Genomic DNA, 12,971 nt, shown 5'->3' with positions numbered 1-12,971 from the left:
CTTACACATTGCCAGTCGTGAACCCAAACCCAGTGGCAGGGAAGGAAGCCATGGACAGAACGGGTGGAGATATATTGTATAACAGCATGCACATCCTTGGCTGAGCTCAGGGAGACAGGAAACTCATTCTACGAGACATCTTTCCACGGGCCTGGAACATCTTTGTCCCACCCTTCCATTTTTCTAAGTCTTGTTCAAATACTTGAAATTCAATCTTAAGTCATCCTATAAGTACAGCTGATAGAATGTGTTCAATTAATTAATCTTTCAGTCTATTACAAGTAAATATCCTATGGATGCTATTTGGGCAGTTCAAAAATAAAAGACATTTAATGAAGTAGGAAATGAAAATCACGTGACACAGAAATACTCAGTATTAACATTTTTTGAGCACTTACCTCTCACACTCACCACCCCCTTTCTCTGTGTCTACATGAGTGCACACACATGCACACATGTGTATGCATATGCACACACGTGTGCACACGCGCACACACACATACACACACACGCAGCTCAGCTCTCAGTAGAGCTGTTCAGATATTGCTTTTCCAGAAACATGTCAGAGACCTTTTTTCTCTATGCATGATCCACTGGTACAGGAGGAACCACAAGATGGGAAGGAGCATTAAATCAGAGAGAGAGAAGAATGACAGCTTGGTTTGGTCCACTTACCTAAAACTTAGACCTGTAGGTTAATGATAAAAAGGCTTCTCTGGACACCTTAAAAAACTGGAGATCATTCTTCTTAGAGAAGAGAGAGCTTGGTTAGGATTTATTCACGTTTCAAAATCTGAGGATCTGTAGATTGAGAGAAGTCTTGTTCCATGTACAACTAAATGAATTCTCTAGAAATGAAAAGTTATCCTCTCAGGCAGCTTTTTTTGTGAAAAAGGATTAGGATAATGTACAGTTATTCTTATCATTGAAGGTCATGTGTTAAGAAAGAAAAGATCGAAGTAATATCAAATCACTGCCATAGTAGTCACCAGCAGCATTCCTGCCCTACCCCCATCATTAAGAGTGGTGATCATTGTAATCAGAGTGACATGGCAGTTACTAGCTCTTACATTTTTCCCCATGACAAGCACATCATCACCGCGGACTTTGCAAACTGCTAGCAAAGGCTTCTGACATCAATTCAGGGATGCCTAGGGTATTTACTGCATTATGAACGCCTGCTTGTGTAATCCTCACAACAACACAGAGACACAGGAGCTATTATCATCTCCTTTCCACAGATGAGAATTAGGAACTTTGAAGTAACTTCCTAAGGGCCTCCTTTTAGCAACAGAGAGAGCCAGGATAGGGCCATTTCAGCTTCTTTATGAGACGTGTTGGAGAAAATCACAGTCCCCACTTCTCAGTTGAGCAGTCAGTAGTCAGAGAGACTGCATGGCCTCCTCAACTTCATCTTGTGCTGACGGGCAGGGTCCAAATTCACATGTAAGTCTAACTCTATTGCATTGCTGTTATCTTTTCATTCAATTCCCCAACCCCTATCTCCCATTTTAGAGAAAGAGAAGCAAAGTATAAATTCAATAATATGAACCCATCTTGGTGTCCACCACATGTCCTCTGATAATGTCCTGTGCTGCAGGCACCCTGTTCCTTATTGAGGAGCATAAAATGAGAGGATAAATGGGATGCCCCTCGCATTAAGGTACAGCTGAGAAGGGAAATCTTATACATTTGTCTAATAAAGTAGTGATACAGATTCCCAAGAAAGCAATTAACAATGGAGTCTAATATAGTTTGTACAAAGGCACAAGAGATTGTAGAGCAGTAGTAATACTCTACTGATTGTTCAGATGAAGTGTTACATATCCAATACTTAGAAGATAACTTCTGAAGAGTGAGCCACAGAAAAGGTTAAGTGGAGGAGAGGGGGTCTTACAGAAGAGTCTTTATTCTAACAACCTTGGGAGAACTCTTAAATCACAAAAGGAGGCAGGCAATGATTACTTTGAAGTCTTCAAACTCCTGGAAGCCGTGCAGGAAATGGTTTACACAGAAGAGAGTGGAATAGGGGTTTCAACTAAGTATCTATTATGGAGACCACAGGAGCCTATTGGTGGTTTCAACTAAAGGTCCATAATTAATATTGGTGAGAAAAGGGAATTTGGGGGAAAGTTCTGAGATCCAGTGAACAACAGAAACAAATGCAAACAAATGAAGAGGTTGAAAGAGAATTCCGGGGTAATAAAAGTGATCTGCAACCATAATAACAATTTATTGGCAAAAACTATTCTCTAAAATTCAAAATGAGGTTCTTTCTTCTTCTCAAATGCTCAAGGTGAGGCTGAATACAATTTTACTGGGGAAAAAAATCTCTGGGAGAAATTTTAAGAAGCTGAACTATAACTTAATGCCGTGATTCTCCAGGGCTGTTTCCTATCATTTTAATGCTCTATGAACATGTCTTAAACATCATGATGGATAGAATAATGCTGTGTGTAATTCAAAAGAAAAAACAAATAAATTATCGCTTCGCTTTGAGGAAGGCATTTATAAGCACGAAAGATGACATGCACAATTGAAAAATAATAGCAAAATTTAATTTGCAAAAGCAATATTCTAAGGAATACCCATCTTTTCCAAAGATTTATCTTGTGAAGCCTTTTGAAAGGAATTAGAAGGAAGACTAAAGGACTTCTCTGAGGACAAGGCACAGGACCTGGACTATGAAGTAATAGCAAAGAAGGGTGCCTCTTGGGAGAGAGCCACAAGGACATTTTTGTGTTCATGAAGGAGTCATCAAAAGCCAAAGCATATAAACAGAAGGGGACACAGTAAAGCAGACTTCCAAATACACCAGCTTTCAAATCCCAGTCCCAACTACAACAAGCATAATTTCCTCTTTGTTAAAAGGAGGTAATCTTCTGTTTTTAATCAGGTGCCAGCTTTTGTAACAGGCACTTTGCGTGTTTGATGTAGATTGATTTCTCTCAGCAACCATCAGCTGGTATGAGAGAAATGATCAAATGTATTCCTTTCCACTCTATTTTGTAAAGATTAGCTTGTTTCAGAGGGAGAACCACACGAGTACTGAGATGCTCACTACTGAAGGAACTGCATGGATTCCTGGGCTTTCCTTGAATATAGAGTAGGAAAGTGATCACAAAGCAACTCATGGATGGACTGGCCCATAGTCTTCTGATGGCTCAGCACTCTAACTTCCTACTTACCAGCAGACTGATCAGTAAGTAAGAATATGGAACCCAAAATTTGAACTGAGAGTGTCCAGAATCACATGGACTTTAGGCCTATCAGAAGTCATCATTCTGCCTAAAGCTTTCTGCTCATTGTTCTCAAACCCCCTCCCAACTGTAGGTTGTCTTTCAATACCCAGGGCCTGTATCTACCCCTCTGCTTATGGGCACAGGGGACATAAAATAAGCCAAGGAAACTGCTAGCAATCACATCAAGATCTCGAGTGTTACCCAAACTACTACTATATTATAGTAATTTATTCTATTCAACCTTTCTCATGCCTGACTTATTTCTTTGTAACACTTTCCATCCCCTCTTGGAGTCAAGGCTAAGACAGTTTCCACTGTGAGAAGGCAAGCCACTCCTGATGAATCTAAGTTAGAGAGAGAGAGAGAGAGAGAGAGAGAGAGAGAGAGAGAGAGAGAGAGAGAGAGAGAGAGAGAGAGAGAGAGAGAGAGAGCGAGAGCGAGAGCGCGGGAGGGAGAGAGAGTCTCACTTCCTAAGCTTCAAACAGGACTGGTGAATCCAAAGCAACTTTGTCCCCAACATTCCAGAAGGCCTGTGAGATTTTCATCATCAGAAACAGTTGTCATTTCTCACCTCCTCCTCTTCTTTCTCCTCCTCCTTCCTTTCTTCCTTCCCAGTAATCTCTGGTCCAGCCCTTGAGAGTAGCCAGCAGGCACTGCCACCAGTCATCCTGCCATATGCCACATTTTCTGACAACTTCCTGGCCTGGAATATCTAAATCTCTTATCAACTAATGAATTCATGTTACAGGAATTCCTGCCTTTGCTGTCCTCTCTTGCCCTCTCCAGAAGACCACATGCAGTAACTGTGGGTGCTAGAAAGTTCTGTGTTTTCATGTCTTCTCTTGAAACGCTCTGAAAGAGCAATCTGCATTTCTGCTTTACAAAAAGCTTCAAAACTTAAAATCTTCAACTAGACAGCGATTAAAGTTTAACTAATCCATACCTAACCTTTTGTAATGCAGAGGAGATTGGAGAAACAGGCTCAGGAAAGGTCTATCTGTCCTGGTGCTCAGAATGACTAAGAACTTCTTTGAGGCCAAAAGGTAAGAGCTCCTGACTGGCTTATTATGGATCTTCTTGTTTCCGGTTCTGTACTAAGAAATGTATGCAACTTCTTTTTATCTCATATTAGCATGTGGTGAAGAAAGCCATGTGTTCCATCCTGCTCTCAGTAGAGAGGTAGAAGCCAGGTGCTATAGGGAAGATGCCAAATTCCCAACCAAGGAAAAAATTCTTGAACAAAAGCACCTATGAGAGGCAACTTCTTTACGTGGATGTGGATGGATGTAGGCAGCACTGGTTTCTAAAGGATGCACCATTATAGATGGTTAGAGGTCATGATCAAGGTCATGTACCATGTATGACCAGCAAGCCTCATTCACACTGAGAAACATATGGAAAGACAGAGACAGAACACAAATACCAAGAGACATCAAAGAAACATGAAGGAGAGAGAAAGAAAAATGGAAGACACTATCAATGATGGTGAGAGGAGAGAAGACCAACACAGAAAGAATTAAAAAGAGATGGAGAGCTTATAAAAGGATTATAGAAATGAAGACAGTGTCAAAGGGTAAAGGATAAAAGGGTCCAACAAGAGACCTGAAGTGATAGATTAACGACATTGAGTTCAAAAAAGACAAAGTACAGTTAATTCTCTGGGAGGGACTAAGCATTTCTTTAAGAGGCTCAGTAGTGCTAAGAGAGATGAAGAATGAGGTTTAAATGGACACAAATGGATATTAAAGCCTTTGGTAGAATGTCAAGTGTTATGAAAATGTGAAGAGCCAATGATTTCGCATCTAAATTTCCCCTAAACTCAGCAAGTGATATCAGGTTTTCTGAACCAATTCTTTTCAGCTCACCATGTTGGTCTTAATGACCCATGCAGGATTGCTATCAGAATCTCCTTAGTTTAGCTCTTGATCGGTGAAAGAATGAACAGACTGTTGAAGTGAGATAAACTCATAAAGTGTCTTGGTATTTGATACCTGCTTGTTTATTTATATCGTTACTCCCTCTCCCTCTTTCCTCCAGCCTACTTTATTCCTATATGGGAGAAAGGTCAACTGAAACTATGGATTGGGAGGATTTAGACAAACATCATTCAAAATCTATTATTGGGTCCAGAATCTCGGAAATGGCACTGAGGAGAGGTTGCTTGTGAATGAGGGCTGAACCTTGGACCAAAATCCACCATCTCCAGGCCTAGCCTTCAGTGAATGAGAGATCCTGAGATGGAACCAATGATCCATGTGACTCTCAAGTCTGATGCATAAACACTGTAATAGGAACAATAAAATTCATTTAACAACAACAAAAAGGGTATGAAAGTCAGGCACCAGTGGCTGATGCCTGTAATCCTAGCTATTCAGGAGTCTGAGACTTGAAGATTGAAGTTTGAAGCCAGCTTCTGCAAGAAAGTCCATGAGAGTCTTATCTCCAGTAAACACTCAGAAAAATCTGGAAATGGTGTTGTGACTCAAGCAGAAGAGCACAAGCCTTGAGCACAGAGGCTCAACACAGTACCCAGACCCTGTGTCCAGGCCCCAGGACCAGCAAAAACAAACAAAAAAATTGAAGTGGAGCAGTATCTTAGCCTTAAGCAACAGAACTCAGGCACAGCATTCAGATCCTGAGTTCAAGCCCCATGACTGACAGGAAGAAAGGGAAAGAGCGATGGAGGGAGGGAGGGAGGAAGGGAGGGAGAGAGAGGGGCTAAATAAATTATAGTGGTAGATTTTGAAAAAAAAAATGTGCCCTCAAAATCAAGACAGCCTTGCTGTGGCAGACATTTGGTCATAGGCCTCAAAGAATGACCTCTCAAGGTCATGAGATAATCATGAGAGATTTACTAGAAAAGCACTTTCCAAGGCCTATCTGATATGCATATTATTTGGTGGAAGAGGACACTTTTGGGTGAGATGTGAGTTTTCAGAATTCTGCACCCACAACCCACGCTTGGCGTGACAGAAGGGCTCTCTTTAAGAATTCAAGGAAAGCTGGTCTCTGTTACTGGCACATTCTTGTTTCCCATCAGAGGAGACTGAGTCAGATCTGATTAAATGGCCCAGCAAAATCTGTGCAGGCCCTATGTGCTTTCTTAAGAGCTGGTTAAATGTACATGCTATTTCTAGGCCTTCTTTTCTCTCTCTTCTCCCCTTTTGGGTCCTTCCTCCCCCTCTCTTTAAACATGCCTTATATGCCATAATTTATTTGTTTGCCCATCAGATCCTTCCAATACTAAATATTGTGACTTGGCTCACATAAAGGAGTGAATGTATGTCCACCTGCATTCATCTGTGGCTTGGGAACAAACAAATTCATGTTAGTGGCTTTTGATGTGAGAGTGTTGCAGCACTGATCCTGTTTGATGCCTTGCACAAAATGTTTGGGTTATGCTTTGGCCATTTTGGTCCTTGGGAATCTGAACTGATAGGAGAATCACCTTCGTCTGCTTCTTTCAAGTCCATTGTGTAGGAAATTGCAGGCCTGAGATTTGGGCTCTTAACTTTTCATGACAACACTCAACACTCATAAATAAAAGTGGAGCTCCTGTATAACTTCATAGCTACAGGGGACTTCTGCTATAGACTCCTTTTGCTTCATGGGCTTGCCAGCTTTCTGTGGTACCTGGAACTTCCTTGATGAGATCAAATATGAAACAGATACCAATCCTGTTTAATTATCATAACCACCAGGAAGCTGGCATAGTTATTACAATTATTCCTAATTGCAAGATAGAGGGAAACACAAGCCTTACAACTTCCTTCTTGGAGGCGATTTGGCTACATCACAGTTTTCAGACATCAGAAAGGTGAATTTCTTTTATTTCTGGTTTCTTGGTTGTTGTTGAAAATTTTCATTGAGGTGCCATGGACATATACTTGATATATATGATTCAACTGGTAAGGAGACTCTTATGTATCATTGTAACATCATCATTACCAACAGTGTGGGTACATCCAATAGCTCCTTTCCCTTTAGTCACCTTTCCCTTTAGTCATATATTTAGGTGGTAAGGACCCTTAGAATAATCGACTCTCTTAAAATATTTACATATTCTGTGTAGTATTGATGTTTATAGACACTACACTGTGTAGAGACTTCTAGAATCTACTTATCTTGTATAATTAAAGCTGTACACACTTTATCTAGCATCTCCCTATTTCTGTCATTTTTCTAGCCCCTGTCCTCTTCTGCAAGTTGCTAAGCTCTTTCTGTATTTTCCTGCTGTATCATCTTTGTCCCTTTTTCCCCTCTAATTGCCTTCTCTGTAAGTAAAGAACATTGTTGCAAATCTCAAAATCATGTCCATATTTCTCTACTTAATCCTACTGGACAGGGCTTTCTACTTACCTGATCATAGCCTGGACCTGCACCAAAACCTGCTATTTTCTCCTAGCTAAGGGGCTGGCAAAAGTGAATGTCCATATTTCTAGGTACCTCACATAATCCAAAATTTGAGAGATTATGTGATTGGTGTTAGGCTCTAGATTCCAAGTCTTAGTTTTCCATTTTCTACTGTATGATCATAGGTACAGGATTTAACGAAGCCTCAGTTTCTCCATGTGTAAATTACCAATAATTCTAATAACAATACCAACATCCTTGGATTGTGATAAAGTAAATGGTATTGGTCCTTACTCTATATGTTCTCAGCAGACAAGGAGACACCACAAAAGGCTGGTAAGCCTACAAAGGAGGCCGAATTGGGGAAAATCTCCTTTAGGTACAAGATTCTGTAGAAACTCCGCTTTACTTGTGTTGGGTGAAGACAGGAAAACTACCAGGGCCTAAATCTCATGTCTGTGTTTTCCAACTTTTGTATCTTTGAACACATCTCTTGATTACTATGAACCCTAAGATCTTCAACTCTAAGGTGCGATTTTATTTCAAAATATTATTGAAGGTTATGACAAGGATTTAACAATCTAATATGCAAAGATTCCAGCATACAGTAGATTATCAGGAAAAATCACTTCTACTACCTTCAACTGCCTTCTTCCCTCACCCATAGTCCCAGCCCCAGCCCAGAATTATCAAGTTAATGGATGATTACTTGTTTGTTTGTTTGTTTATTTGTTTGTATTGTCACAAAACTCATCTGTAAACTGGAGCTAGGGTCATCCTTACAACTTCCTGCAAACAGTACATTAACACAATGTTGGCAGGGGGTGCCAGTGTAGGGTCAGAAGCACAACCTTCAAGCTTGGTATCTGTGGGAGTCAGCTTAGCTAGCAGTGTAAAAAGGGCAGAGACTGTTTCCACCTCCTTTGTTTCTTTCTAAATTGTTGGAAGTAAAATAACTTTCATTAAGCATGTGGGGCTTAGATAGTCAAGTTTACTGAATATTAGACTTAGGCCTGGATTCAAAAGTTCCAATGGTATGTTACCAACTCTCCTCTACCGGGACATTAAAAATATTTATTGATTAGCATAAAAGTAATACTGACTCAGAGCAAAGGAAGGCATCCAAACACAATGAAGTTGAACCAGTAAGCCTGGCTCGGCCATACATTGTAATCTTTCTGACATATTCTGTCAGTCTTGTTCTGTATCAGTCTTGTTCACTGTTGTCATTCCTGATTTCCTTTCCCTGTTATTACCTCATCATTGGTTTAGGTTTATTTTCTACTGCTGTTAAACATGATTGATATGATCAACCTATTTTTTTTCTATTCTTTTCCAAGTCTGTCTGAAAGATATAGGAAGATATTTCTCCCATGGCCACATGAATAGAACAAGTTGCCCGACATACATTATTTTTCTTTATTGTGGTGCTCAACATTGAATGCTTTATAAATGCTAGGCAAGTACTTTATCACTGAGCTGCATCCCTATCCCAAATGATTTCCCTAAGCCCCACTGAGAACACAAATCAGAGAAGTTACACATGGCATCCAACAACATCATATAGCCTGTTAATAATGAGCCAGGATTCAAGGCCCATCCTCTAATCATTCTTTATCCCCAAGGTTATGTGTAAGCACATTCATGTGCATATGATCTCAAGACATAATATTGTCTAATCGTGTGTCTAAATCACATCACAGCTCATTATTAATAATGTTACAGGAATATTCTGTTGAAAGATAAGAATTTCCCATCCACATCTTTCATCAGAACTCAGTGCACACTGCTTCTGAAGGTCTCATGCACAAATTGAAAGATTGCTACTCCTTTGTTTCCTGCCTACAGTAGGAATCACATCTCAAGTCTAGACACATGGAGTCCCAAAGGAACCTCCTTCCCATAATCCTCTTCAGAGTGACCAAGTGCACAGAATACATTTCAGGTTTCAGCAGCCAGCCCAGACAGTCCTGGATAGAGCCCAGTGTATGACACAGAGTAATGGAAGTTGTTTGGTGAATGTCTCCTCGACTCACTGATGGGCATGGGGATGGTCTGAGATCAGGGAGCATTTATATGAGGCAGGCAAGGCATCAACTTTAGAATCTGTACCTCCTCTATATGCCCATGTTGCAATTTTAGCCATCAACGGATGCAGGAGAAAGCTATTTTACCTAGAGAGCCAGGCTATATAGTCTGCCTCATTAAGTCAAAGGTAGAGGAGAAGTACTGATAAATATACTTGGAACAGTCATTGGCCAGAATCAAACATTATTTTTCTTCAACAGTGAGCCCAAAATCTTATATCGCCAACATTTACTATAACTGGGGACAGAAAAGGAGTATTTAAACATTTTTAAAGAAAGATGCCCTTTATTTGAGAATGTTGTTGAACCAAGGATTTTAATTCACTTTTTAAAAATATGTATTATTATCTTCAAATAGTTATATAATAATGCAAAGCATCTTTGTTAGTTACTCCTCTTCCATCATTCTCTCCACTCTCCATCTATTCCTTCTTTCACTGGTTTACCAAATTTCCTAGTTACATTTTCACACATGTACATTTAGGGTTATGACCACTCCTCTTTCCATTTGTCTACCCCTTTTCATTAGTCTCCAAACTCCCAGTAAAGACATGTTTTAGATTCCTGATTATTCATTTTGTTAAACTTTCTGTTAGTTGCTCAGTAGAGTTGCAACATGGATTTATTTTCCCCAGGCCTCTCTACAATTTCCCCATTTATAGTGAAAAAGAAGAAGAAAAATATCTGGTTTAATGTTAAGTGTTATTCTTATATACAAAATTGGATCACTACATGAGGGAAAAAACATATTATATGTAGCATATTTCAAATGTTATACAGCTAACCTAAAAACAATGCATCTTAGTCTGTAAAAGAGGCTAAACCAACAAAAGCAAGCAGATCCCTTCACATCCATCTTTTCCCAGTATTCCCCTCTTCCTTTTCGGTTTCAAGTCTTCTGGCTTCAGAATCCCTGACTGTGTGCTTTTCCTAGGAGGGGGAGGCTTGTGTGAATCGTTGAGACATTTGAAGCAGAGACAATTTTTAAAGAAGCACAGTTTCATTACACCCAAATGCAGGCAGTAACTCAGGCTGGTCTAAGTACTCCGAAGGAAGAGTCTGTAGGGAACCTATGGAACAGATAAGGATAGATTGTAATTAGCACAGTAATTGTAATTAGCAGAGCAATTGTAATTAGCACAGTGATTGTTTGTTCATAATGGGTGCTTCCAAAGTGACTCCAGGCAGTTTGTTCTCTTAAGTATCTTCTGCCATTCCCCCCACCCCATGATCTTGTTTACACTGCTAATGCACTAATGTGCTTAGCAATCTCTTTTATAAATAAACACTCCAAAGTTACCAGCCAGCCCACCCCCTGGCCAAACATTCTGTATTGTTAATTAATGGAGTCCACCCTGCTGAAATTCTACTCTGATTTGCCTTATGCCAAGGCAACATTGGATTCTTACTCTCTGAAGACATCTCACCTTGGAAATCATTTGTTATTGTAATAAGAATAAGAATAAGAATAAGAAGAGGTTGCAGCTGTGTCTTGATCACATAGGATCCGGTTTTATTGAATATCTGTTATGTGCTGGTCTGTATTAAGCATTATGGATTACATCTAACGAAGAAAACAGCCAGACTACTGTGCTGTGGGTCTGATGGAAAGAAATATAAGTCCTGAAGAACACAAAGGAGACACCTAGCCTCACTTGGTTTGGGGGAACAAAAGGGAAGATGTCCTGGAGCAAAGGTTGACTGAGGCCTGAAAGATAAAGTAACTTTTAGCTCTTCCAGGCAAGTGATAGTACAGAGGGGCTGCTGGCAAAAGCATCAGTGGGAGCAAGAAATAAGGGAATAAAGATGTTAGCGGTATAGAGTGCACAAGACTAGGTTTAATCTCCATTGCGAGAAGGAGGTAAAAATGAGAGGATGGGCTTCTTGCTTTAAGTAAACCATTACAGAAATTTTAGCCCTTCCATTAAGAGGGGTTATTTAAACACCAAAGAAGTCTAGTACTAGCTATGAGAATGTCTGAGTTGGACATTGGTGGCTTAAGCCTTTAATCCTAGCCAGTCAGGAGGCTGAGGTTTAAGGATTACAATTCCAAGCCAATCCAGGCAAGAAAGTCCATGAGACTCGTACTTCCAATTAACCACCAAAAGTTGGTGGAGTGCCAGCCTTGAGAAAAGAAACTAACAAACAAAAGAAAAAACACAGGGACAGCACCTAGGCACTGCACCTAAGCCCCAGCAATGGGAGGAAAAGGCTGTATAAGAATGTCAGTGGGCTAATAACCTTGAGTTTCAGACTACTCCACATTAAAGTAGAGCCCCTCACAGTATCCACATTACAAGAGAATTATTGAAAAGAATGGAAAATGGTGGGTAAAGTGAGGTTATAGTGCTTAGTAAAGACAGATATAAACGTGATCAACATTTCCCTAACATGAACCCAGGGATTTATGAAGTAGAACTCACTCAGAAATTCTGTCTCGTCGTGTGCATTCTTTCTCATTTGAGATTTTGTGAGATGCAAATTTTTCGGCCTTACTTTCTTTGTATTCCTTCCAGAGAAATGAAAAAGTCTATTCTAAGCTCACATTAATAAGCCTACGCATGTATAGCAAGAAAATTAATTTTTAGGGAAATATTTCCATTTCAGGGAGATGCTCTGAATAGAAATGCATTTAGTAGCAATTCCAATGAAAGATATGATCGTGGTTTATTGGATGTAAATTAATACAGAAAACACTAAGGGCAGTGGCTGGGGTTTTATGTAACATCACTATTGAATAATTACTATTAATGATAATCTAGTGGAATACCTCAAAGGTGGCTTTAAGGGTCCTAAATGAGCATTTATTTTTATGTCACATAGATTCTCAACGTAGTCTGCATGGATAGCTAATTAGCAAGCACAAGCCAGGAGCCAAAGCTTTAGGATTCTGAGTTTCTCAGGGCTGCTTAATTCTGTGCATACCTTATTACTCTGAATCAGCTGACACCACTACAGTCTCTCAAGAGGTCACTGTGACCTTGAAGGACCTCTTCAGCTTCTTTCAGAAGCTCCCTAGCATAGGAGGAAAAATACCCAATGATGGGATGGGTCTTTCTTGCCAGGGTTCAGAAAACTAGTACTCTAGGGTAGTCTTTTCTCACTTCCGTAGCTTTCTCTTACTAGTTTCTGAGGATTTAGACATTTGGACCAGTACAACTAAGCTCAGATGTCACTCAGGCACTTTACATCTTTTTTTGCAAAAGAAGTAAAGCATAACTTGAAAGTAAATTCTCCTTCAGATTTGTAATCTGGCCCATAAATATTCATTGAATATTTACTGTGTACC

At 39.9% G+C, this 12,971-nt stretch overlaps 1 protein-coding gene and 1 long non-coding RNA gene across 9 annotated transcripts in view; one reads left to right on the top strand and one right to left on the bottom strand.

The window, feature by feature from the left end:
* Nucleotides 1-12,971, top strand: part of Astn2 (astrotactin 2) — an 854,736-nt gene that overhangs the window by 558,278 nt on the left and 283,487 nt on the right. The gene's annotated exons all lie outside the window — the stretch shown is intronic.
* The window catches only part of LOC150065839 (uncharacterized), an 88,094-nt gene continuing 84,981 nt past the window's right edge, over nt 9,859-12,971 (bottom strand). Inside the window, exon 5 of the long non-coding RNA XR_016534986.1 lies at nt 9,859-10,752. This is a non-coding gene — a long non-coding RNA (uncharacterized LOC150065839). The remainder of the gene's footprint in view (nt 10,753-12,971) is intronic.

The sequence above is a fragment of the Megascapheus bottae genome, chromosome 3 (assembly GCF_031878675.1).
Source record: "Megascapheus bottae isolate mThoBot1 chromosome 3, mThoBot2.hap1, whole genome shotgun sequence".
Lineage (NCBI taxonomy): Eukaryota > Metazoa > Chordata > Mammalia > Rodentia > Geomyidae > Megascapheus > Megascapheus bottae.
The sequence above is the reverse complement of the archived record's forward strand: the minus strand, read 5'-3'. Positions and strand labels throughout refer to the sequence as shown.